The sequence below is a fragment of the Lampetra planeri genome, chromosome 5, assembly GCF_965212315.1.
Source record: "Lampetra planeri chromosome 5, kcLamPlan1.2.h2, whole genome shotgun sequence".
NCBI classification, from domain to species: domain Eukaryota; kingdom Metazoa; phylum Chordata; class Hyperoartia; order Petromyzontiformes; family Petromyzontidae; genus Lampetra; species Lampetra planeri.
The window spans coordinates 19,682,894-19,709,120 of record NC_136111.1 but is presented as its reverse complement, the minus strand read 5'-3'; the positions used below and the strand labels follow the sequence as shown (position 1 = coordinate 19,709,120).

The following is a 26,227-nucleotide window of genomic DNA, read 5'->3' as shown; positions in this document are numbered from 1 at the left end:
GCGCTGTTAGCGAGTAATAATAATTCACATTTATATTGCGCCTTCCATCCTAGGGTGGAAGGCCGGGCACGGCACACGAGGGGCTGGGTGGCCAGCGCCACGCCCGATCGCCTTTGTCTCCCCAGTGGTGATGTTTACACAGCGGGTACTCATTTGAGGCCGAGTCGACCTAGGGGAGGCCCAGGGACCGGTTCAGATAATCGTCACTGATTGTTGGTTGTGAGCGGGAATGGACCTCGGGTTTCGCTAACCGTTGTGCACTCTCGCTCCCCACATAAACATGCACAAACAAGGACAGTGCCAGAGGGTCCCCTAAGGGAGGGTTGAGTGAGCAAGGGTTCTATAAATTCTGCACAGGTTGGCATAACAGATCTGAGCAACCTTTGCAGTTTGGCAGCATCAGGTGTGGCTAATTAAATGTGTACGCAAGGCATTTGCCAGTACAGTACATTATGTCGGTGCGATTGATTAAACCATTAAACGTTTACCTCATCTCCACAGTTTGCAAAAACTAAGGTGTGGGCATAACAGGTGGGAGAGGAGAATATTTCACTGGCCGGATTCTCGTGTTGTCTACGAGCCATGAAATCTATGTTTTTTTTGTATTCGTGACGACGCGTCCCCATTCTAAAAGGATGTTTTTTTTCCGGATCCCCTGTATCGGCCTTAATCTGCCGGTTCGCAGGTAAACATAATAACAGTCTCAGCCGCCGTGCGCTGCACTGCAGGCCTCGGGCATGTCACCGCGTGTGATACCGCATATCCCGCACCGCTGCTGATACTCGCACTGGCCCTTTGAGAATTCTCTCCGTGTGTTTGTGGATCTGCTGTCATATCTCGGACGAGCGAGCAGCCTGGTGGTGGTGGGCCTTAAAACGGGCTTGGTAGCGAGGAAGTCACGGTTTTTTTCGCAGCTTACGCGGAATTCAGCCGTAAACAAAAAATTCCGTGGTTCGTCGTGTCCCCCCGCCCCCCCGTTTAATCATCTAAGCCCTCGTAAATTGTTAAATGGTCGTGGGGCGATGGCGCGGTGGTTAGCGGCGCTGCACTCTGAACCCGGGCGACCTGAGGTTTCAATTCTCGGGCCGCAGCTAACGTCGTGTGAATCCGGTCCTGGGCGCACGCCTTCAGCAATCCGGACTGACCAGCGTGGTGACGTACGGTCATATAACCCCCCACCACCACCGCCACGACCGACATGCCATGGGCAGGCCTTCATCCAGCAGCGGACTGTCAAAACGGCTGTGAATGATTAATTTCACGACATCAATTGTGAAAGGAAGTGATGGTGGTGGTGGTGTTGCGTTAGACCGTGGTGTGACTCAAGTGCCTTTCGTGAAGAGTTTACCACCGGTCATGATTTTCAGGGCTGCTCGGTGGAGAAAAAAAACGATGATGTCACCTTCCTCCGAAGCATGCATGATGTCACCAGCGTACTGGCCGCCAGGGAGGCTGGTCCTTTGCGCCGCTCTACCGGTGGATGATGTCAGCACGGACATCTCTTGTCGAATTTATTTTTAAAGCCACGATTCCCGATATGCCACGCTTCACCGGGTATCTGGGGGGGGAGGTGTGGATTGAGAGGCCCAGGAAGCAATGTAGGAATAAGAGATGGAGAAAAGTGAAGAAGGGAAAAAAAGCATAAATAATAAATACATCAGCAACCCTCGAAGCAATTGTTATTGTCTCTCCAGTGCAAACTGTGAAAATGCGAAGGTGCGCGTGGCTTTCAGGTGTCCTCGGTAGACGGACAAATATTTGGAATGCTGATGGTCGAGAACCCACTTCTTGACATGGCAGTAAGGGGGGTGGCGAGCAAATTACTTCCAAACAAAGGTAATGTTTTCATTACTCCTGAAATTGCCGGCCTTTTCAACGAGCCCTTCAGCGCAGTGCTAATCGCAGCCAATGCAAGGGACCACTGAGAGACGGGAACGGTTGCGCTTTTGGCCTGGCTGCCGTCCTCGGAGCAATTTGCGAGTCGCCGCATGCCACCCGAGAGGAGCTGTGCTGTACATGCGTGTACATACGTTGAAACTTCTTTCGCACCGTACGTAGCCAACCGTGCTAATCGGAGGTGGGGGCAATTGCTGATGTATTTTGAATTTCTGCTTAAGAGTCCCAGGCGCCCAAGTGTGCGGCAATATGTTTCTAGCGCGCTACGCGCTGTGATCCTTTATCTGCGTCCAGCACTCGGCTCAAATTGGCGCGCACGTATTTTGTCACAGGGCAGTGAGATGGAATATTGCAAAAATCTATGCTGGATATCTGAATTATCATTCAAGCTGGCGACTCTGTTCGTACAAATCCATCGCATATAATAGAGCTGAAAAATTGATGTCCCAGTGACACGGCATAGGTAAGATGTGACACAAGCAAGCCACCAACAGTTTTTATCGGGAAAGCAAAAAAAAAATATCCCGTGGGATCTGCAGCTTTTCATTTAACCCTCTCGGTTTTATCAGGGTAGGGAAGTGGCCGCCTGGTCAATAGACTCTCTACCCATCCCATGCATCCAGGTTTGATGCCAGCATTTCTTGTCTTTGAGGGTCCACGGTTGGGTCAGCTGAGCCCGAATTTATATGCACAGCTGTGTGAGTCAGTGGGAAGACTCCAAGAATATTGGTCACGATACTAATCACTCGGTACCTTGTCCATTCAGCACATAGATGTTCAAGATCTGAACAATAAATATACAGGGCTATGAATGCAGAATTCATATTTTTCCCTTGCCTTCTCCAGGGGAAAAAAAATCATATTTCAGCTGCATGGTCTCATTTTGTGCCATAACTCTGGCACACCACAAGAGGGGATAGGATGCTGACAGTGATCAGGGCAGGTCAAGAAGCCAGACAATCCAGTCTCCATCGAGAAAATGAGGGCAGGAGATAAGGCGCATGAATGGGCGTCGCGTCAATTCGAGCCTTTGAGCGCAGAATGAATGAATGTGAAATGGCTGCCCCACGCTTGTGTTCAGCTCCTTTCAGGGCATCCCTCCACCGTCCCCATTCAGTGTCGTTCACCAGAGGGCTGCCTTATCTTTGCCCAAGAGGAATGGTGAAGAATTGGAGGTTGAACAGAGGGTGGGAAGGGTGAGGGGTTTAATATGTGGGAACAGGCTAGGATTGCGATTGAAAATAAATCATTACAATTTGATGCTGGGTGCACTTGATATCACGACGAAAGTTAAAAAAAAATCGAAAAGGTCTGACAAGTGAGACACGGGCTGATGTGAATGCCAATTAAGGCCCACATAAGGAAGAGAAAACACAAGTGCGTCGGTGTGCGTGCACGCGCGCGAAAAGTGTGCCCATGTGGTAGAGGTCACGGACTAAAAACCCAAAGAGGTGGCGAAATGTGAGCATTGCCAATTTCACTTTCATTTCGATGGAACGTGTATGGGAAAGGTTAAAACCATTTACCTACCTGTCCACAACAAAGCCTTCGGGGACGAAAGGCACAATGGCCAGATTGGATTTTATTTTATGGAGACGATTTCTTTCCCGTATTGCATTACAGACCTCGAACCCTCCGCGGGTAATCAATAATTTTCTAGTGCCCGCCCGCCTCTCTAAAAGGAATTTTAAGACTGCAATCCTGTTTGCGCATACAAAACACAGCATTGACATTTACTCGCTGCGAATGTGGAAAAGTATTCGCATGGATAAATGCGGTGGCGATAGTGCGCGCTATCTTTCTTACTTTGCACGGTGCCGTTTAACTCGTGCTTGGATCGATGCCGGGCAAATGCGGAAATAAAGTTTCCTTTCCTCGTGTGTGGAGGATCCAATTTTTCTCTCACACTGATCTGATCTCACCAACTATATATTAAACAAAAAATTCTACTTTACTCCTATCAAGGAAGTTTTCTGCCAAGACGTCTGTTACAAAAAAAATAACATATTGAAAACGCTCACTGAAATACATGATTTCTTTTATAATGATAAGATCACTGCTAATAATAATGTTTCGACTGTTGTTTTGAGAGGTAAACCCAGGCAAGTAGAAACATCTTGCCGCATTGTCAAGTGTCAAGTACAATCCTACAAAAGCATCGACAAGTGCAAGGAGAAAGGCCCGAGGCAGCCTTGGAGATAGCACGTCCAGCTGGCTCTGATACTGCCATTTTAATCGGGGTTCTTTTTTTTGCTGCTGTGATCTTATCAGCAATGATCGTCAGCTCCCCGTCTGTCAAGAAAAGGTGGCCTCTGTGGGACCCCCACCCCCCCCCCAGGCCGGCGGTTAGCAAAGTCACTCCCCCCCCCCCCACACACACAACCTGCCGAGGCGTATGTGTTCCGTAACTTCTCATGACACGTCCGTCATGTTTTGTATTTGTCCCTGTGGCTTTGATTATTGTAAACCAGCAGTTGAACATCGTTATAGCAACCTGCTTACATGTTGGACAGCGAGAATATCATTTGATAACAACGCAGCAACAACAACAAAAAACACTTTCTCGAATAGACTTATGGAAATTAGCTTTGTGATGTAACAGTGGTTCGGTGGTTAGCACACTGCAGTACAAACCCGGCAAGCAGAGTTCATTTCTCAGCCGTGGCTGACATCGGCGGCAAACAAAGTTTACACGCGACTTATTCGAGTTGATACCAAATTACGTTGGCGGCACGCTCTCCGAGAACGATGTGATCTGCCTTGGCTGCCTGCGCTCACCATTGCGTGTGTGAAACGTGACGGGGGGGAGAAGTCTCAGTACAACTCGCAGAGTGCACATCACAGCTCCTTAGGGCGCTATCCATCTGCACGGAAATCCCGGACGGTCATTGATAATGGCACACGGCATCCGCACGTTGCTCAAGTCATCACTCTTCCCTGCCAGGCTGCATTAGGAGTTAAATGTACAGCAAATGGGAGAGAGTGTTGGACCACGACACGTACTGCCATTAGAGCCGTGAGTCACGCAATGTGAAATACACCTTCCTTGCAATGCCACCCACTGATTGGCATGGCAGAATTACATTATTAGAGTAACCTACGTTTTTGCAAGTGATTACATGTTCCTCGTATCAACACACTAATTGGAAATCTCACAAACTTAATGGCTAAATCTCATGTGACGTGTTAATGAGCCTGTTCTTATCTCCTTGCAAATTTCAGCCATCCCTTCCCTGAACAGGAAAATAAATATGTAAAGAGTGTATGATAATTATAATTTATAATAATAATTTGAAGCCCTTTGTCAGTGCAGTGCTGGATAAAGGCCTTGCCATGCTGTGTTTGGTCACAGGATCTGTTGGGCCGTAATTCACCATGCTGCTCAGTGCAGGTTGGCAAAGAGGTGAGGGGGGAGGGACAAAATTGGTTTAAATATCACTTGCCACTGATAGTAGCCATGGCTGGGAATCGAACTGAGGTTGCTGGGTTAACAGTGCAGTTCATGAACACCTGCATCACGGTTTCACCTCCCCTTATGTAAACTCTACATTGCGATAATTCCTTTTTGTTTGTAGACGTTGGCAAAATATTCGCAAGTGAGAAATACGTGGAAACCAACACAGCCATTCTCAATAAATACATAATTGCTATATTTTGTATCTTGCCAGATGACAGCCCACTGAGTTCCACATCCATATCTCAGATTGGCCTCGCTCCACCACTGCTGAAAAAGAAAACTCAACACATCATCAATAACCACTGCCTTAAGAGATCATTTTGTAAAAGGCGACGTCTCGGGCAATGGTCCTTCTTCATAGCAAAATAAATCGTATCTTCCTGACAAAATCCCTTTGGAAGGTTCCGCATGTGTTTTTCAACAGATAAAAAAAAATGGAAGGACACATGTGTAGAGTGGCTGAGCCCCTTTACATAACAACACAGCATTGCATTTTTTCCCTAGAAGCGTGGTCAGAGCCTTTCTCGTGTTGCCAACAAATCAATGAAATGCCATAATTGATTTCGCTAATCCACAGCTCCCTCACACTGCACTGGTGGTCGTCAACGTGATTGGGACAATGAAAGAGGCTGTTGGAAATGTGACCGCAGAAATCACCATTTATAGATTCTTGCAAAGTAACATCGCATTTATTCAATGTGGCTGTGTAAACATGAAACACTTGCAAAAACTGACAATTACTCTGGTTTTTGTTGTTTGTTATTAGCTCATTTTATATTCTGATTCCTTTTCTTCTTAAAAGCAGTGACCAGAACACTGGCCAGTAATTTACTTGTGGCCACATGAAAGATCCATAATGTTTGATGATTGCTTTTTGACTTTTAGTCAATATTACTTCTAAGGTATCCGGAAATTGTATTAATTTTCTTATCCACCACTTCACAATGTCCGGACATTGTGGAATGGATGGATTGCATTGGTGTTTTCTGCTAAGGGAAACATTTTTGTCTAAAACTTAATGACCCCTCCCCCCCATCTCCTTCCCCACCGTCTCGTGTTTATTCTAAATAAAGTAATGCCAGTCTCGATTTAAAGCTTTCGTGACTGCAGGGATTCGTCTTCTTGGTTCTTTCGGTAAAGTCACGTAGAAGAAAAATAATAAAATAATACAAATAAAACAAAATAAAATAACTCTCACGACGTTTCGGCCACAACGCAAGCAGCCGTCTTCAGGTGGAGAACAGGTCTGTCGAGACAGGCCGAAACGTTGTGGCCGAAACGTCGTGAGAATTATTTTATTATGTTTTATTTTTATTCTTTTATTATTTTCCTTCTACGTGACTTTACCGAAAGAACCAAGAAGAGGGGTAATGCCAGTCCTCAAACATTCCAATCATAGGCTCTGTATGTAAGGGTGCCTAGGAGCTGCCACTTTCGGCAGTATGTTTATTGTTGGAAGCGTACCGCGCGTCGGAAAACACGAATTACATTTTTTTTAACTTGATTGATTAATTCAAATTTACTGCTTTGCGTTTGTTATTTTATCTACGAATGTTCGCACATACCTCTGAATCAGCCCTCTGGAAGCAAGGGTTGGTGGAGTTGTGAAACTCTCAAGGACACTGGGCTGCAATGAGGTAACAAGATGGCAGTACAGCAAGTGGGTTTATGTTCCACTAAGTGCATAGCTTCGAATGTATCCCCCCATATGTGTGGGCTTTCCCTGAGTACTCTGGTTTTATCGCATATGAAAAACACTCCTTCATAAGGAATTGACCAAATGTGCCATTGCGAAAAATCCTCTTGTGAAGAGTCTTGAGGCTCATTGCGGCTTTCTTGGATAAAACAAAATAACGTCAGTAGCATGAATATTGCACTTACGGTGCACGATCGGCAATTTAGACAATACAGACATGAACCGTTAAATTTGGATCAAAGTCCCTGCACCAAGGTGTAAAAGGAATAAAAAATTGCTTGAAGCAGGGATCTGGGAAGTAACATGCTTGCGAAAGCTGAAGAATAAACACATGGCCTGGGGAATAAACAAGAATCTGGGGGACGTCACAGTCCCCGTTAAAGAACTCCAGGAGATCCCAGCTAAAGGCCCTGTCGCCGTAAGGAATGACAGACAGCTGATGGCCAAAAATGGTGGCGACGAGGCAGCCGAACAGAGGGAATTACACAAGCGAGGGGTGCGCAAAGGCAAGAAGGGTAACACATACTCGGAAAGTTGTCTTCATCAGCGAGCCGTAAAAGGAGTCTGGGCATGCCTCACGTGTCGAGATAGCATCACCGTTCCCGTGCTCGTTGTTGCGCACAGCCCAGCGTTGACCTCTGGTGCCTGCGAGATGGGGGTCATAGTCGCAGAGCACGGTCGGTGAGGCCCACCACCTGCGGTGTGTGGCAGCAGGCCCCATGCCCAAGCTCGTATTTATTGCGACAGCATTCCCTCGTTGATAAAGGTTTTTGGGGTTGATCGCGTTATTTATAAACGTGTCGTAACCCTCCACCACCCGACACGGCCAATCAGGAACAAAGTGTCACGTTGACAAAAGACAAAATAGTTCACTACTTTAGCCCAACTGTGTGTTGAAGAGTGAATCCACAACATTTACAGTTTTTTTAGTACGACGTTTCGCTGGCAATTACTGTAAATGTTGTGGATTCACTCTTCAACACACCGGTAGGCTAAAGTAGTGAACTATTTGTCTTTTGTCAACGTGACACTTTCTTTACTGTTGGCCGTGTCGGGTGGTGGAGGGTTACGACACATTTATAAATAACGCAATCTAACCCAAAAACGTTCATTATGGATTCCGTCGTTTGTTCGCAAGGCATGCCTTCCAGAGGCTTTCGTGAAGAGCAGATTTCGTGGATAACGATATTGGCCTACGAAAAGCAATCTTTATAAATGAATTACCTTAAATAAATATGTAAGTAAGCTATTAAACACATCACAATTATTATAACGCAACAAAATTAAACTTGCTTATTATCAACATAGAGTAAATACAAATTTATATTAAAGTTTTAGAAAATTGACTTAAAGCTTTCGTGATTGCAGGAATTCGAAATACCCAAAGAATATTAAAAATATTTTCATAAATTAACTTACCCTAAAATATGATGATGCGAATCTTATCGCTTTATCTCATCACACTTTCTCTCTCTTTCTCGTTGCAGTCGTGTAGAGTTCCAGATGCGATTCGCGGATAGCCAAGTTTGCAAATAACGAGGGAATACTGGACTAATAAATCAGAGATGTATTAAACGCATTCTGTCAGTGTTTCAAATGAGTGTAGGCAAACGAACATGGGCAGAGTAATCGAGTGGGCTTTCGACACCTTGATGTGTATGCGTAACAGATTGAAGTGATTTAAAGTTTTTGTCCCCGTGGCTAATTGTATGGATTTTCCACAATATATACACATTTACCAGTGACAGGGGTAAAGCCCTTTAACACTAGATAATGAAAAAGACCAACCCTTTTACGCAGCACATAAACCTGAGCTTTAAGAAGTTTATTGGATTATGCCCTCAGAAAGCGGCATGATGAATAGTTCAATTTGAGCAAAGTGTTATTTAACAAGGAGAGGCTGATCCGGCATGATGGGTCTCAGGAATATGTACACACAGGCAGCAGAATGTGCTACACTACATCACAATTATATGCATTAATTTGGAGCCCCGTGTCAATCCACCGCTGGTTGAACGCCTCCCCGCGCCTTTTGCTCGTGCAACTTGTTTGACCATAGTAATGTAATTTTATAGAGGCAGAACGGGGATGGCGAGAGAGGAGAGAGGGTCAAGGGCACGGTGGGGGAGGGGGCGATCGGGCGGGGAGGGGGGGGGTTACTGGAGCGGGTTCAGATGACCACTGTCGTTAGCCGTGGCTGGAAATCGAACTCGGCTTGCCTCGTCCGTAGCTCAGTGCATTAACCTTCTGCTCGGTCACACTGTGCAACTATGCATCTGGCACACGCACACTTTACGTGCCTGATTTGTACGACCATATCATTCAACCTTTCCACTTTACATTTCGCGCGATTTCCTGCGGTCAGACCATTATAGCAATGTAGTCAATTTGTTCAACTCTCAACGTGAAGTTAAAATGTACACTAATCCACTTTACTCATTAACGTATTTTTTTTTTCTTTTTTAACGTCGCGTTCCGGTTATTAATAACGATTTCGTGCAGTGGTACTCATCGTGTACCTGTGTAATGTTGGTCGCGCTCCGCGGCGTGTTGCGCGTGTGCGCAACGGGAGATTTATGGCGGCGTTCAGCTAATAAGGATTTGTCTCCTGTCCGGACAGAGTGCAGTTGCAATCTGAATTAGCAGGGTTCTTACGTGCGTATTTGCGTAGGCGTGTGTGTGTGTTTATAGGGGCGCCGCAGTGGCGAGATGTTAACTCCCTCGCCTGGTATGCAGGGGGTCGTCGGTTCTACCTCGACCCTTACGCTTGCATATTTGGAGTTTGCATGTTCTCTCTCCCCGTGGTCGAATGCATTTTTCTCCGGGTTCTATGGTTTTTCCTCCATATTTTTTTAGTATTTGGCTGCGATAAATTTCCACGTGATATGCCGCTTCGTTGTCGCCAGATACCTTCTGAAAAAAAGCTATGTAGGTCAGCGGGCCTTACCTGGCAAAAAATATATATATGGTAATGGTATGGTCCGTCAGTGGCCAGTGAAATCTGAACCTGTCCTGGGCCTCCCCTAAGTTGACTCAGCCTTAAAATGAGTACCTGGTGCGCTATGTAAACATCAGCACTAGGCAGACAAAGCGACCAAGCATGGTTCTGAACCCACCATCTCTCATGTGCCGTGCCGGCCTTTATAAGTTATCGCGAACAGCACTTGCCTTCACAGTATATGCAGGCTACACAGATGATCTTTGTCTGTGTGCATAATATGCGGTGCATACGTGCGTGATGGCTGGGAATTGTGGTGATGTGTTTTGCTCAATGCACCACGATCTCTTCGACCTGGGTGTGATTTCTGTCCACACACCCCGTTGGTGATTGATATCGTCACCTTGCCTGCACCTTCCATGGGTCAATTCATTAAAAAAAAAACGGATTCTATTAGAGCCTGATGCGATGTGAATTTTACTTATTCTTCCTGAGTTCGATTCCCTGCCATGGGTAACATTAAGTGCTGGCCAGCGCGATGAAGTATGGCCAACCTACCCTCCAAAACTGACACGGAGGCCTTCATCAAGCATTGGATTGGTAAAGGGCTCTAAATTATTATAATTAGATTCATTACAAAAGTGTTCCATCAGCTGCCAAGTATACATTGAAGCTCCTATGATTGCAATAGTGATCACAAAACCGTTGGGTGCCAATGACTAAGCTGACAGGGATTTAAACATGTTCTTGTAATGGTCGTATTTTCCAAATTTTGTTCCCCAAATCCACCTTTGTTCAAACACTATTTGACAAAACCCTCGCGGTGTACTGTGGACGGTTTCCGGGAGACACATTATCTAAGTGATATTTGTGTCCATGCCACCACATAAACGAAAAAATCGTGTTATTTCATTGGACCATTAGGTCCTGCCAGATCCATGCTAACCAGCAGCACTTATTTGAACGTGCCATTCGGAAGTGCATCTGGTAGACCAGTTTTTGTTCAGAACACCTGACTGCTGATGCACTCCATGAGGGCGAAATCATTCCAATATTTTGCACGCTTACACAATTACTGCTTGGCGGCAGTTGTCAAAACATTTGGGGTAATTGTATCTTTATTTGCTGCTTCCTAGCCTGAGAGGAAATGAAATTTCATGAAGCGCTCTGTCTTTACTGTTGTTTGACTTGTAGTGTCATTGTTATTATTTTAGTGGTAATAGCGTTAACTCCCAGAACCCGATTATATTGAACGGAATCATAATACGGTGCCCGCGATTTTTCATGAATACTTCATTGACATGCAACGGAAATGTCTAATTTACATAATTGGCTCCTCTGAATTACAACGTGCATTGTAATGAATGTCTCTTTAATGCACTGCAATTGTAGCCGGGTTTCGGCGTTGCGTTTTCCGTCGTGGTGTAACGACGGCTCCTGTTATTTTACGAGTCCCTATAACGCTGGCAGTACCTCCGGTGCGGTAATTGGCAATTGTTCAAATTCGCTTGCAGCGGCCTTCCTTCACGTTTGCTCACCTCGCCGAAGATGCTGACATCATTTTGCCGCATGATGATGTCTCGACCGCGCGAGGCTTGCTGTTGCTGTCACAACGAGACCTAATGAATTGTGTTCAGCACCCAAAAAAAAAAACGAGATTCTCCCGCGACGCAATTGACCTGGTCATCTTTCCGAGCCCTTAAAACCCTACTCAAGAATTGCTTCAATTCGAATCGACCCTCTCCCCCCCCCCCCCAACACACGAATCCCTATTGCAATACCCCCCCCCCCCAAGCTGTGTGTGCGAGCCAGTCCTAATGGCTTCCTACAACGTGACTCTCATTTCCTTGCGGAGAATGTTACGGCTTAATGGGGGAGACTGTACCTTGCAGCATCTGCGCTCCTGTAATGAGCCAGAAGATAAGGGCAGGTGCCCAGGGAGATAAGGTGTACCTGGCTTTCGTTGGATGCACCTGGAGGAATCCCCATTGTCTGTCCTTACTTGAGTAATGCACCGGTTGCCTGAGTGCGGTGGAGCCCATTCTCGTCTTTCTCTCACAAAGCAAGCGATCGAGCAAACGAGCGATCCCGCCGGGATCAGATATAGCCTACTTCTTGAATGAACATTTAATTTTAATGCTACAAAACGTGGGCAGCTATACGCCGAATGTTCTCCTTATCTTGATTAACATTTGTCACGTGCGTGTTATCTAATTCACTTCATCTTTTGCGCATTTCTCTTCCTCTTTTTTCTTTTTTTCCTCTTCTTGCAAAATGTGTCCTTCAAAAAATCTTTCGATCTCAAAACAAAAAATCCCCTCGAGGGCTCGGCTGGCTGGGCGAGGGGCGTTGCGGCCGTAATGGTTATTGGACGCTTCGGTCAGATGGCGCGAAACTTTGTGGCACAGGAAAAAAAAAAGGTTTAAATTGAATTGCGCAGGTCATTGTGCACGAGCGCTACTCCCATCGCCCCGTCTCCCCATCGCCCTCCGCTGATTGGTAAACATCGCTAACAGCATGCTGCTGCTGTTGCTGCTGCTTCTCCTCACGGACAAAGAGCACGAAGCAATTCCCCCGGGGCCTTAGCACTGTCACCCTCGTGAGGGACAGCCCTTGCTTGGGGCGGCAGAGGCTGGTTGCGTGATGAGATTGTCTGGGGCGGGCATGAGAGTGACACTTGTGCAAAAACAGGGGGGCATTACGATAATCTGGAGCCCGCCTGCCTTCCCAGCCCACCCAGTGCATAAAAATGCATATGAGACGGAAGGATTAAATGCATCCCTTTTGCCCGAGGAGTACTCCAGGAAATTAAATGGGAGTAGATTGATGGGCCGAGCAGCTAGGCAAGTGTTAGCCTGCTTCAACCAGCACTTACACCCTTGTAAGGTCATTTACTGCCTGCTCTTAGCCGGCAGTAAAATAAATCAGCGAAAATATCTCGCTATCTGTAAACGGCAGTAAATTTATCAGCTCTAAATCTGTCCTCATCTTCCGAATCCCCCCTTCATGGGTTCCCATATCAGGCCCTCCAAACCTCGTTATAAAGCCTGCGTCCCTGCCTCCCCTCGCCCCTCGCGGCCTACCTTCCGATCACCAAGTAACCACAAGCCTTCTCCCCTTGCCCCCCCCCCACTGCCCCATCTGCTCGTAACCCCACAAATCTATTTTAATTTAACCTGCAAACCGTCCTTTTGTGTTTCGCCCAAAATTGAATTCTTCGGCTTCATTTGCTGCCTGACAGATGGGGTTTTTTTTCGCTTGCAACATTGTCATCTTGGTCTTCCGCTCATTGCGTTAAACCCGCGGGTTGCAACTGAGGGGGCCGCTAATGTTCCGGCAACAAAATACGACCGAGGACAAACACTTTGCCTTGAAGGAGAGGGCCTCTTTGAAAAAAGTTCACACCTAGAGCTGGCACTCCGGCGCTATCCACCTTGGGTGTGACTGTATGGCCGGCTTGATTTATCCGATTTGGGCCACGCTTGAGCTGGTGATGTTGGCGGGAGGCGGGGGGGCTTGGGGCAGCCCGCCAGCCCTAGCTGCCGCGCACGATGGCCCACAGATATGACTCCACAAAATGTGACCTGTGCTGCAGATTTCTGGACAAAGATAACGCCATTGGTACCTCATTTGCCAGTAAAAAATATGATAATTGTTTTTTTACCCTTCTATCTGGCAACAAAACTGACACCTTTTTTACAAGGAGTCATGTTTGCATAGACCACAATACCTGCAGTCATAATGCAAACAAAAAACATAACTCTGATAATGTTGACTTCAAGGACAGTGCATACATTATCAGAGTTATGTTTTTTGTTTGCATTATGACTGCAGGTATTGTGCTCTATGCAAAAATTACTCCTTGTAAAAAAAGGTGTCAGTTTTGTTGCCAGATAGAAGGGTAAAAAAACAATTATCAAAGATAACGCCATCGCAAGAAGCCCTGCCACGATTTTTCGTCGTCGCACGGGCAACATTCTTTTTTTTTTGCATCCCACGCGAGCCAGTCCCGCCCGCTGTTTAAAAACACATTTTTAGTGAACCATTTCGAGTGGAAATGTGAACTCTCTGCGCCCCCCGTATTGCGTGTGCTTTGATTTTTTTATATCCTCTTTCCAGGCAAAATTACTTGTGAAATTAATGCAAGTATCCGGGGTATAAATTCATTTTTAAATCGGAGGGTGGTGGGGTGGGGTGTGGAGGGAGCGGTCGCATGGATAGCCATGCGTGAACTCGCCTCGCACTGACGTGCAAGGGGGGTAATTGCGGTGCAGATTTAATTGACCCGGCAAGTTTTTTTTTGCCCCCCCCCCCCGTCCCCTCCTCCGCTTGCCACGTGTTCAACGTCAGATCACTCGCAACGGCGCTGAAGCGTGGCCCAGCTTCCCCCAGCCCTTGTCAGCTTCGGCTTTTACTGCTTAAAAAAAAAACCCCCAGCAATGCCGAGGCTACGGCCGCTCATGGGCCTCCCCCTCCCACTGGCGCCTTCATCTTTCGTGGAACAAAAGAAAAAAAGTCGTAACGAGCACCGCGGTTCGCGTGAACACTGCGACTCGTGCACTCGTTTAATTTGCTCGGCCTCTCCCGCCCATATCACCGCTATCATTACCAGTCGATAACGGTCACAGTCAACAAACATGTTTTATTTTCTTACGGCGCTAATCCGTCGTGTTATGAGCAAGTCAAACAAAAGTAATGTCGCGTGGCTGTGTACACAGGAGAAGGAGCAGGGCTGGTAAGACATGAAAACAAATATGCACGTTTCCGCAGCACCGTGTCTGTAACCAAGTCAAAGTTGGCCTTCCTGCTTACACACCAGCAATGGGGCATCGCTCATGGCCAACTGCAAGCCAGTGGTGAAAATTCCACATTCCTACACGTGTGTGTAGAGGCCATTCTCTTGATAGGATCCCACTGTTGTTGATTTTCCATCAAGCGTAGTACCTCCTTGCATGCGCGCCCCCATTTGGGGACGGTGCTCCTATGAAAGATGCTCTGGAATGGTGCGGTCTGAGTGTGTGAAGGGACACATATTTTTGTAGTGGCAACAGTGTTACTGTGCGCGACGATTTGATGTTTTTCTCCCTTCCGCCGCCACCGCACATTTCTACTGCGGGGCGATGTTATCTCAGAATAGTCGCTTTGGGAGAGGAGGCAAAAAGAAAACACGGCACATAGCTTGAGTTTTTTTATCGCAGCGGCTGGTTTCCTATGGGCAATCATCGACGACGAGCAGGTTTTCGTCGGCTTCGGCCTGTGCCACAACATAGTCCCTGCCTAGGAATTTAATTTCCTCTCATTCTTATCGAGCCGGCGTAAAAAAAAAATGAAAAAGTAAGATTCAGTTTGCAGGTGTCTCTGCTGACACTTGATATTGCACTTGTATAGAGTGGCTGATGATATCGCTGTGAGAAAAGAAAAAAGAAACCATAAACAATATTGCAATCGGATAGTTTTTTTTTGCTTTTTTTGTATCTGTACGTTGAGTTTTCAAAGTAACATTCCCCATCCTATTGTGTGCATATGACACAAACTCAACGTGCGACCACAAATGAGCAGATTTCTTCCACCGCATACTCACACGCGAACATTTCCGTAACGGAAGCGCTGTCCATTTTGCACGGTGCATCTGTGGGAAATCAGCGGGCAGCAAAGCGGCATGGGTGTGTCCACTGAGACACCGTGCGTGCATTTAAAGCAGACGCACCGCATCACCGACACGTACTGAGGCCAAGGGGGACACGGGCATGCATCCATCCAGCAGTTGGTTGATCAAAGCGGCTGAATTGGGTGCGGGGGGGTAGGGAGGCAACGTGACTCATGTAACTGCATTTGTAAGCGTGCACCCCTGCTTGTCAACTCGTCCTTGAGCGTTTGGTCTGGATGTGGAGACGCCACTCGGAATGGGCCAGAGCATCGCCGTCGGTCTTCGTTCCGCATGGAGACTGGGATTGGGGTGTGGGGTGGATTACAAAGAACAGGGTTCATAACGGCAATAATGGGGTGCCGCGGTGGGAAGATGTTAACTACCTCGCCGGGTATGCGGGAAGTTGTGGGTTCGATGTCGACTCTGACGCCTGTATATGTGGAGTCTGCAAGTTCTCTTTGTGGTCGCGTGGATTTTTCTCCGGTTCCCTCCGGTTTTTCCTTCCACATTTAGAATCAAGATGCGTTCAGAGTATTTGTATTTTTTTCTATCTACGTGACTTTACCGAAAGAACCAAAGACATTGGCTACATAGCTCAGTGGGCCTTACCTGGTAAAATCAAAAAAATCTAACAACGGAGGAAAAACCAGAAACAATGATGCATGGAACTTAATGTTGTTGCAGCTGTAATAGTTTGGCAGAGCCGGATAAAAACATGTTAAGCTAAGGAGAAAAAAGTCTTATTTAAATTATATTCTCTCTCTCTCTGAACTGAGTTTAAGCAGCTGCCACTGCATCTCAAATAAAATTAAATGTTGATACTGTGTTGGCAGTGGTGCACAAGCAAAAAAAAAGATTCAACATATTTGACAATAACACTGCCCTATTTAAAAATGTTATATTTGGTACCCCTCATAGCTATGTGATTTGAAGAACAGCCATCGCCTGTAAAAAAATAGATAATAGGTGACATTTTAGGAAATAGCTGCCATAGCCCAAAACGTAGCCTATTATATACACAACCACACATATATATTTACTCTATTGTATAGCATTGTCGGCTGGCGCAATTGACTGAAAAAAACCTGAGCTTCTCAATTCAATTTCTGAAGAGGCTTCCAGCGAGCGGAGCAAAACGTCGGACATCGCCCCCATCGCGAGAGCGGTACAGCGCGAGCACGACAAAAACCTACACGGTCGTAAAACGAACGCCTTGTTTTCTCTCGCTCTGTCTTCGGCGAGTGGAGAGCAGAAAGTGGATTTGTGGACTTTCTTTCTTTGGTCGAGGTGACCCTTGACCCGCTGAGGCTGCTAATTGATAGTGGCGTGCGCCAGGCTGCCCCTGAGAGTGGAGATAGGGCCACTCGCACGTGCCCCCCCCTACCCCCCCCCATGGGTGTGAAAGGAGTCACCATTGTCACTTGATTTGACGCCCGCAGCGGCTGCAGCTGCCTTGACAAAAGGGCGACCGGGCGCACCACAAAAGGGGGAGAGAGAGAGAAAAAAGAAATAACATGATTGCAGAACAACAACAAAAAAAACGACGGCATCTCAAAATGCACCGTCAAAAGGAACCGCCGCTTTGGCTGCAACTGACGAAATGTGGCCTCAGTGCATCTCGCTATGGGGTGGGTGCTAAATTTTTGACATCCATGAGAGCGGCCCATCGTCAATATTCCTCTCCGATGTGTTTCCTGGTTGAGCCGCGTATCGCTCTGCACGAAATTTGCTCCACGTGCTCGGAGCTTCTTGGAGTTTCCGACGCAGCATCGTTAACGTCACTTCAAATGCGCGCCGAAAAAAGAAATCGTGTTGGTTTGTTTTTCTCTCTCTCTCCACCGTAATAGGCGATGTGTTCACGTCCCTTGATGGCGAGGTTTGTTTGTGGGCATGATGGCGACGATGTCTGCGCTTTCAGCAGGGAGGGGGCGGTGGGAGCGAGAGTTGGAGGGGTGCTGCGATTTTGGGATGGGAGTGGGGGGGGGGTGCACAGCGCATGTCCCCCGGACCCCGACGGAGCTCACTTCTCCCAGCCGCGCGCGTGACGCACACATCAGCATTTATCACTGTCAAGCTCGCTTTGCCTCGGTGGTGACGGCACTTTTATTGGCAGTGGCAAAATCCAAAATTAAACCATTAAAGATGCGTTATATCCTTCATTGATGCCTATATTAAAATGTGTGAGCCAGCCGAGGGCTCGTGTCTAAGCCTGCACCGATAATTGTGTTTTCGCAATTTTACGGCGAGTGGAGCGGTTTTTCCGCGAAACCGACCGCGCTGATTGTGCGATCATTATTCCAAATTCTCCCATGAATCGCCCTCTAATGCAAACATATTGCCTTTGCGAACTTGACCCTGTTTGTTCGAACAAGCCATGACAGAGCCAATTACGGTGAGCGGGCTGATACCTGGCGGGAGGCGGCCGTGTGCACGAGTGCGCGCGTGCTCGGGCCCGTGCATGTGCGCGCCCGAGTGTGTTCGCGTCCGGTGCCTGCACACACACGCGCGCACGCGTTCGCAAGTGCGCAGGCCATCCGGGGGGCAATTTGAGCAGCGTTGTGCCACAAACGAGCAGGGGGAAGGCCACGTCAATTACGCAAAGTGATCTGCACCAGTAATGTCACAACACCTCGCCGCTGTTCGCGGGCGTTGTCTGTTTAAGCGGTTGCACGGCAGTTGAAGCCGTGGGCCATGGCCTGGTCGATCGGGAGGCAATGACATTCATTTATGCACCAAGATTTTTCAGCTGCTCACTAGAGACAGTTTGTGATCTAATTTTGAGCAGCAGCATCTGGTTCATTCGCGGCCCGTTTTTCGCAGACACTTCATTTGTAAGGATGTTTATTACCGTTCTGAATGTGAGTTTATTCAGATGGCTCCGTTTGTATCCACGCCACTTATCCAGCGATATGTATCGCTGCAGAGTGCGGACACATTCTCGTGGTCTTCTGTTGTGCAGTGTATCACAATGTCTCCGGTGTCCACAAGCAAGCAAATGGGGACCGTTGGACTTAGCGATTGTGTACCCGAGGACGACAAGCTTATTGATTATATTTCCACAAAACATAGCTGAAAGAGACAGCCATAAATGGGCTCAACTCCTGTCCTCACGCCAGACCGCCGGCTATCTCTGGCCATGTGGTGCTTTCCAGAGGTTGCGTACAGATTTTTGCGATAGCTCTTTGCAATGCCTTTTTTTATTATTATTATTTTGTACAAAGAGAGCTGACGTGTCACGTAAGGTTGAGTGGCGACACGGCATGGAGCGCCAATGCACGCTTTTCTTCCGGAAAAAAACGGTCACATCAGCTGCTCTTGTCACGTACACTCTTTCGTTTCGGTCAGACTTTTTAAAGCGCAGCCTGTGCTTTTAGTTGGGGGTGGGTGATGGGGATTTTGAGCGGGTTTTTTTTTATTTCTTCTATAAATGGCCTCTCACAACAAGCCATTAATCTCGTGATAGATTATTTCAATAATAATAAAAAAATAACGCGTTAATTCGCCAAGAAAATCCTACACAAAGTCACAAGGTAATTTTCAGGAGGATCCAGTTTTGCGTGTGAGTGGATCCGGAGTACCAGGAGATCGCTGGCGCACGTCAGGGGAGAACGAACGTGAAGCCGTGGAAAATCCCTTATTGTGCTGCCTCCTACAGGCAGCGTGCTGTCAACCCCTCCAGCCGCCGTCTCGCGAATCGTATCGCAGAAACGTCATTGCTTGATCCACCAACCCTATCCTCCCGCCCCGTCCCTTGGTGGCCGCCGTGCCCTACACGCGTTTGAACGAGCGGTGTACGCCGACGCCGCCACATTTGCATGCAATAAAAAATGTCCCCCCGATCACCACGCACACCGTGTATCTGCCACCATCCTATTTGTCAACATGGACACATAATTAAAACTCCTCATCTGCCATTTTAGGTAAGTTGATTATACAATGGCACAATGGCAGAAGAACAGATTAAACTCCGCTGATGGATGAGCGCTGTCAAGGGCCGCTCGTCGCAAGAGCCTGGTTGAGGCCAGAGATGTACCGCATGTTTGGCAAGCCCCACTTTCTGGCCCCATATTAGAGGCACGTACTTCGCGTGCCAGATGGTCATCTCGGCAGACAATGCGACCGTCCTCGGATAAATAAGTCTGAGCCAATTACCAGCTGGAGTAACGCACCCAAAGGCACGAGGATTTGAGGCCTCAGCATTGTGAACGAGCTGCTTCAGTGCATGGCCGCTGGTATTTAAATGTTCAATAACACTGTAACCTAATTCCCTCCCACATTAACCAGACGTCTTGGGGGAAAAAAAAACCCAAATTCAATACTTGGCCCTGGATAAGAATTTTAATGTCACTTACTGCTGGCTTCCAAATGAGCTTAACACACACCGCTTACACATTGTAATCCATTTGATAAAGGTGTTGATTACATTTCATTTCAAACTTCCAAATCTGGCCGATTGCAAGAGTATCAAGCACGTAACTGGATGTCTTGTGTCGGGCGGCGAGTCATGCGGGCCAAAAATTCTCAATTTTTTGTTCGTGTGCGCATCAGGCGTGCCGGTATCCGCACTCACCCTGGATCATTCTCGACAGCCGATGGGAGAAATTCTCGACCAAAACCAACGCCCATCCGATTGAAGCGTGTTTTTCTCCTGTCACCATCGCAACAGGGCTACCCAGTATGCTTTTCTGCTCCCAACAGCTGCTCAGACAGTCTGGGGCGGCAGTGTGGTCGGACATGGTTTGGTGATGATTATCGGTATGGTGGCAGCTACACTTGGGGCCCAAACTGGAGATGAATTGACCTGGGTTATCAGGCCACTACTTCAAAGCTAATCTCCAGATTCCGTATAAACTACAGCCGTATGAACTAGGCCCACGGTGAGGTTCGTGATTGTAAAACCAGTTTTGGGTTGTGTGGATTGTTTTTCTATTCTTTTCAGTGTTTCTTACGAGAAGCTGATTGCAAGAATTGATTAAAGGCGATGGGGGTGGTGCAGAATGTAGGTCCCGGGAAGCAACCATCAGTGATTGTAGCAACGTTACAGGCATGTTAGCACAACTACGGGGAAGAGCACTCCAACAAAATGCCTCCAGGATAAATGCTCCCTTCCACAATTAACACCGAGGCGTTATGCACGCTCTGGTGGCCGCAGTAATGTGGCAGGCACAGGTGCGAGCTGTGGTCAGAGAGGAAGGATCAATACCCATTGTGGTGAAGCGTTTTTTGCACGGACGCTCCGAACCCCGATCTCCTCCCTCCCTGCCCCCTTCTCCCATCACAAACACAACTTTTCGGACACTGTCACCTTGTTTCCCGCCCACAGGAGGTTTGCCACAAGGGGGGATGGCACTTGATGTGGTTAAGCTTTCACAAAATCTGAAAGAAAAAAAATTGGTAAAAATGTCTTTTTATCGTACACACCATTTGTATATCATCCCACTTATTGAACTGCGCTAAGACGCGCTACTGGTTTTTATGCCCCCCCCTCCTCATTGCACCACATGCCCGAAATAAACGAGCGCATGTGCTGAACACCCTGGCATCAGACCAGGATTCCACTCAACAGCTTTGTACAACAAGGTGCTCCGAATGTCAAAACACCTAAAAAAAATAATTTTTCAGGGGGTTTAAAAAAGAAGGAAGAAAGAAATTGTCATCACTATAATTATTCTGTCACACACTAAACGTGCATAATATGGGGGAGGGGGGGTTCACATTCAAATTGTCGCACTCTTTTCCACAACCATGACTCGGTGTCACAAATTCAGGGCACAGAGAGGCAGCCCTCTCACGCACACTATTGTGCATCGTGTTAACCCATTCTCATACATCTGTGTGAGGTTTTCACTCTCTTCTCCTGGCACGGCAGGAGTGACCTGGTGGCCCAATTGTTCTCTTTCGCCCCAGTAGAACATTCTGCATTTCCACGAAAGTTAAATACCCATGGCTGGAGCCGTGCCAAACTGTTCTTGCGACTGCCCCTGACATGGACTAATTTCTTGTCCCGACGCTTCATGACCATGTAGCGCCACGGACTCGGCTCCCTCCCACTCCAATCTTTGATCTTTCCACGACGCTCACGGTCCACCCTAAACCACATCAAGCACTGCACAAACCGTGGCAGCAGATGCGGATACCTGATGCACAAATGGAAAATGTAAAACTGTGCAGTGTTCGACTGTGTTCATCCAGAACAGACCGTACAGCTTATAACGACGCAATGCCCTGATCCACAATATGAAGGAGACATCACAGTGATACACTCCGCTACACCTGATGCGGTTGTCTGACTTGACCACCTGAATGTGAAATTGTAGTTGTCGCCCTGCATCTACATCAGCCATAGGAAAGAAGAAGAAGACTCTAATCCCTCCCCCAACCGAAGCTCTCACCCCCCCTCCTTTCCCTAACATTTGGATGAGGCAACCCTAGCCCAAGCAAGCATCGACTGAGCTATCGTCACGTTAGCGCTGACCCCATGACGTCCGTGGCTCAGGTACTGGGCCCGATCGCATGCTTCTGGAAGCGAGGAAGTGCCGCTGTGAACCTGCGTCGAGTCAGCCCAGGCAGGCTGCCGTGGGAACTCAGTGGCTCAGTTCCAAAACTGGGGCTGGCTCGCTTCAAAGTGGCCGTGCAAACGTGGCAACAGTCTGGTCAGCACTGGCCGCAAAAAAAAACACCGGTGGGGTCAAAACTAAGGGGATTAACCCCAACGCATGCGCCCCAACGTTACTGTTGCAATGTGAGACCCTGGCACCCCTGCTTAGGATATTTTTTGATCGGTTTAATATGTCTAAACAAGTGGGATGGCATTCAACCATATTGCTGTGGATACATTCTATGAATGTTTGTGTGTGTGTGGGAGCGGTGGGGTAACGGTTAGCGCGTTGCGCTACAAACCCGGCAATCCGAGTTCAATTACCGCTCAGGGCCAACACCAGTAACGATTATTTTAACCGGTCTTGGGCCTCCCTTAGATCGGCTCAGCATCAAATGAGTGCCTGGTGTGGTGTGTTAACATCGTTCACTCGGGATTCAAAGGTGTTTGCCACCCACCCCCTCGTGTGCTGCGCCGGCCTTCATAGGTGCTCGCTAACAGCACTTGCCTCAACAGTCTGTTCAGGCTATACGGGAGATGTTTGTCTTTGTTTTAAGCAAGGGGCTGTAAATCACCTTTTAATACCACACGGTTCGTTTTCCGTTGTATAAATGGATATTGATATGAGATTTCGAAGGTCAATCAACTAACATTCTTAGTTCATTATCATAATAGTGGCTGTTATTTTTATGAAACCTGTTCACAATCACTGTACGTAAAGTAACCTTCCCCTGGCCTTATGCTACTTCCCTATATCACGGCTGGGCAGTGATCAAAAGGAAAACGGATAATTTTTTTTAATCCACATGCCACCATCATCACTAGCTTACGTAGGCTTACATTTAAAGCATTGCATTAATTCTCGGCTGGAGCATGTGGCAATGTTCACACAACCTGCACTCGTGGCATTGCCAGGCAGAAGCTTTCACACTGCAGCCCCGCTGCTCCAGATACACGTAATTACTTATTCATTAGCCCCGTTGAGTCGAGTACATTAATGTGTCAGCCACTTGTGGTTATGGTATTATGCATTCCTGCAAGGCTGCCCGTGGTGACGTCTGTACCCGGTCACTTTTTTAAAGGCGCATTACATGGGTTTGTGTACAACGGTGGATGAGTCAAAATTGCTTGGGTGAATGATCACTTTAAAAAAAAAATCTATTTTCATGTTCATCTGTTGTTTTATTAAAGATGACACCGGCAGCTTCCCAGAATTGTCTAAATTGTGCAATTTAACTTTGAATGCAAGCTTGGGATTTAGAATTGAATGCAAGCTTGGGATTTATAAGAAATGCATTTTGTTGAGTAGAGAGGAAGACTGTATGAGCAACATCATGTAATGCGAACACGAATTGAAGGGTGGAGGGGGAGGGAGGCGATTGGAGGCGGGGGGGGCATCGGCGAGCATCAGAGTGGTGAGCTGAGTGAAATGACAAGGTGAGGGGAGTAAAGGGTGGACGAGTCAGCCAGGGGAAGGGAGTGAGTTGTTGTGGTGGGACCCCCCCCCCCCCGAGATGGTGGGGAGGGGAGTGGGTTGGGCAGCGCTGGTGCTGGCAGGCCCCCCCCCCCCCCCCGCAAGCCGTGGGTAGTGAGTGCAATGCCATGTTCTTTTCTGACCCACCGTGGTGCTCGCCGCCTACCGCCATCGACCGTGAGCCAAGTGCACTTAGCGAGTCAAGGAGCTGTCTTTTTAGAGAATGTGAAGTAACCAACACAGTTGTGCGCATTACTCGACTTTGCAGGGAAGTGCTCAAGCACCTTGTGCAATTTTAAAACTCGGCCAATGTGACAAATGCGTCTCCTCCGACTTCAAGGGCCTAAAGTTGGAAAAGTATTTTTTTGGGGGAGTTTCAGTTTTTTATTCTCCAAAAGTATATATTTTTTTAATGAAGACTAATATTCTGAGGCGCACCAAACAGTTTGACGTTCCAATGGCATTTTCACTTTGAAAACTACACTTAATATATATTTAAAAAATGTGGGGTGTTTTTAGTCCAGTGAAAGTGTTCATGTAACTGTCCATCAGAGGTGGAGTGAGTTGGGTCAGTGGGCTTGGCGAGTTTCTAGGCCCTCACTCTGCTGGCCTCTGGCGATAAGCCGACTATCGCAGCCTCCCTCGGACCAGCTTGCCCCCTCGGTTTAAATTCAGGTTCGGGCGGAGATATGCCCGTGGGTGGGATTTACAACCATAATAGCGCATCATTGCTGATCGTATCTCCCCTAATATTGCCTTTAGTACAAGACATTAGGCGTATGTGTGGCGGTAATTAGCATAGAGGGTGTGAGCGGGGCTGCGACTCGGATAATCCCACCCAGCACCTGCCTAATCCCGCCCGCCTTCTTGCGGAGCCTCGTGGTATAATTAATTAGCTATAAATAAATAAATAATCTCTGCCTGGTGGCACCATTGGGCGGTGGTGGAGAGATCCATCTGTGACCCCCCCCCCCCCCGTCATTTCTTATTTTTGCGGTGAAGGCCGCGTGTACAGCCCACATTTTGAACTAATCTCATTTGGATTATCCTCGCCATTAAAAAGATGCAGCCCGCCGCTCTTGTCTGCGGCGGTTGGGTGGTGTGTTGTAGCGGGGGGGATCGGGGGTCGACGGGATGAATGTGAAAATTGTAATGAACCGCATTGAAATCGGGTCGCACACACACACACATGATGTGGCCGTGCGCGCGCGCGTGAGTGCGTGCGTGCATGCGGCATTCCTAGCTCCGAGACCCGACCGCCCACAACAGGGGTTGTTCCACTATCTCCAAATGACATCACGGCATTATTATTATTATTGCACAGGCTTCCTATGCGTGCCTTTGAAGGCGATAGAAACTTGGCCCCATCACCAGACTCGGCGTGCACTTCCAATATTTTTCCTCCCGCCGTGCATAGTTTTTAAATCAAGCGCGTACCTTTCGAGGTTATAAGGTAACACGGGGCACGTTTAATTGTGCGCACAACTATGGGTGCCGGCCGCTGACTTGCGCGTGCACGCTTCTGCCCGGGAGGGAACAGGGAGCGTGGTGTCAGCGCCCTGCATTGGAAATGCACTGTATATATTAGAGTTGCTAATACACGCAAAGCCCGAGGGCCCTTGGAGACTGCACTTCTCATAAAGAGCGAGTAATGAGAAATGGAAAGCGGGCCTCTCACATTCAACATCGTTTAAAGGGGCCGTTCAGCATTCCAAATGGGCCGTTTTGAGAAGAAGAAGAAATCCCAAACGTGATTTCATAAAAGTTTTTGTTTTTATGGAATTCGACGTGAAAAATTCGAGCGCATTGCTCTTACGGCGCTACCGCGAGCTGATTTTCACGCATTCCCTTGAAACCTCTTGGTCGGTGGGGGTTCTCGGCATTGGAGACCACCGTGAGATGCGCCGTGACCCTCGGATCGTGTCCAGCGTGGCCACACAAACGCGGCGGGCGCCAGCCAGCCCCCCGCACCTCGGCGCGCGCGTTCCGTTCGCGAGCTCCGTCGACTCCGCGAACTCCTCGGGCTCTGGTGCCGTGCCGGGTGGGCTCCGGGCCCCCCGTTCCGGCCGCGTGGCCCGGCCCCGGTTTATCGCTGCGCGAGAGACGGGCGGGCGCTTCGCAGCCCTCAGGGCTGCAACTCGCCCCCACCACCACCGCAAAACCAACAACAGATGGGCTCCAATAAACCGCCCCGCGAAACGTTCAGCCTCGCGCTCATCCACCGGCCCGCATCCGGCCTGCAAGCGCAGCCAACAGATGCTCGGAATCTTTAATCAATGACTCGTGCCGCTCAGTGCCGCCGGGGTGAATCCCTGTTATTAGAGGCCCTAATCAGAGGATGAGCCTGTCACTCGCGCGCTACACGAGACTCCTTTATTGTTGTTTTTCGAGAGGCTGTCTGTCAAATGGCTCGGGGCAAGTCACCCAGGATGCGGCTCCGTTATTGCACATGTATTATTGCTGTTGTTGTCCTCGTCGTTATTACAGTGGTGTTTTTTTTATGGTGGTGGGGTAATGCCTC

At 48.0% G+C, this 26,227-nt stretch overlaps 1 protein-coding gene across 1 annotated transcript in view; it reads left to right on the top strand.

The window, feature by feature from the left end:
• Positions 1-26,227, top strand: part of LOC144719116 (roundabout homolog 2-like) — a 155,076-nt gene that overhangs the window by 66,899 nt on the left and 61,950 nt on the right. The gene's annotated exons all lie outside the window — the stretch shown is intronic.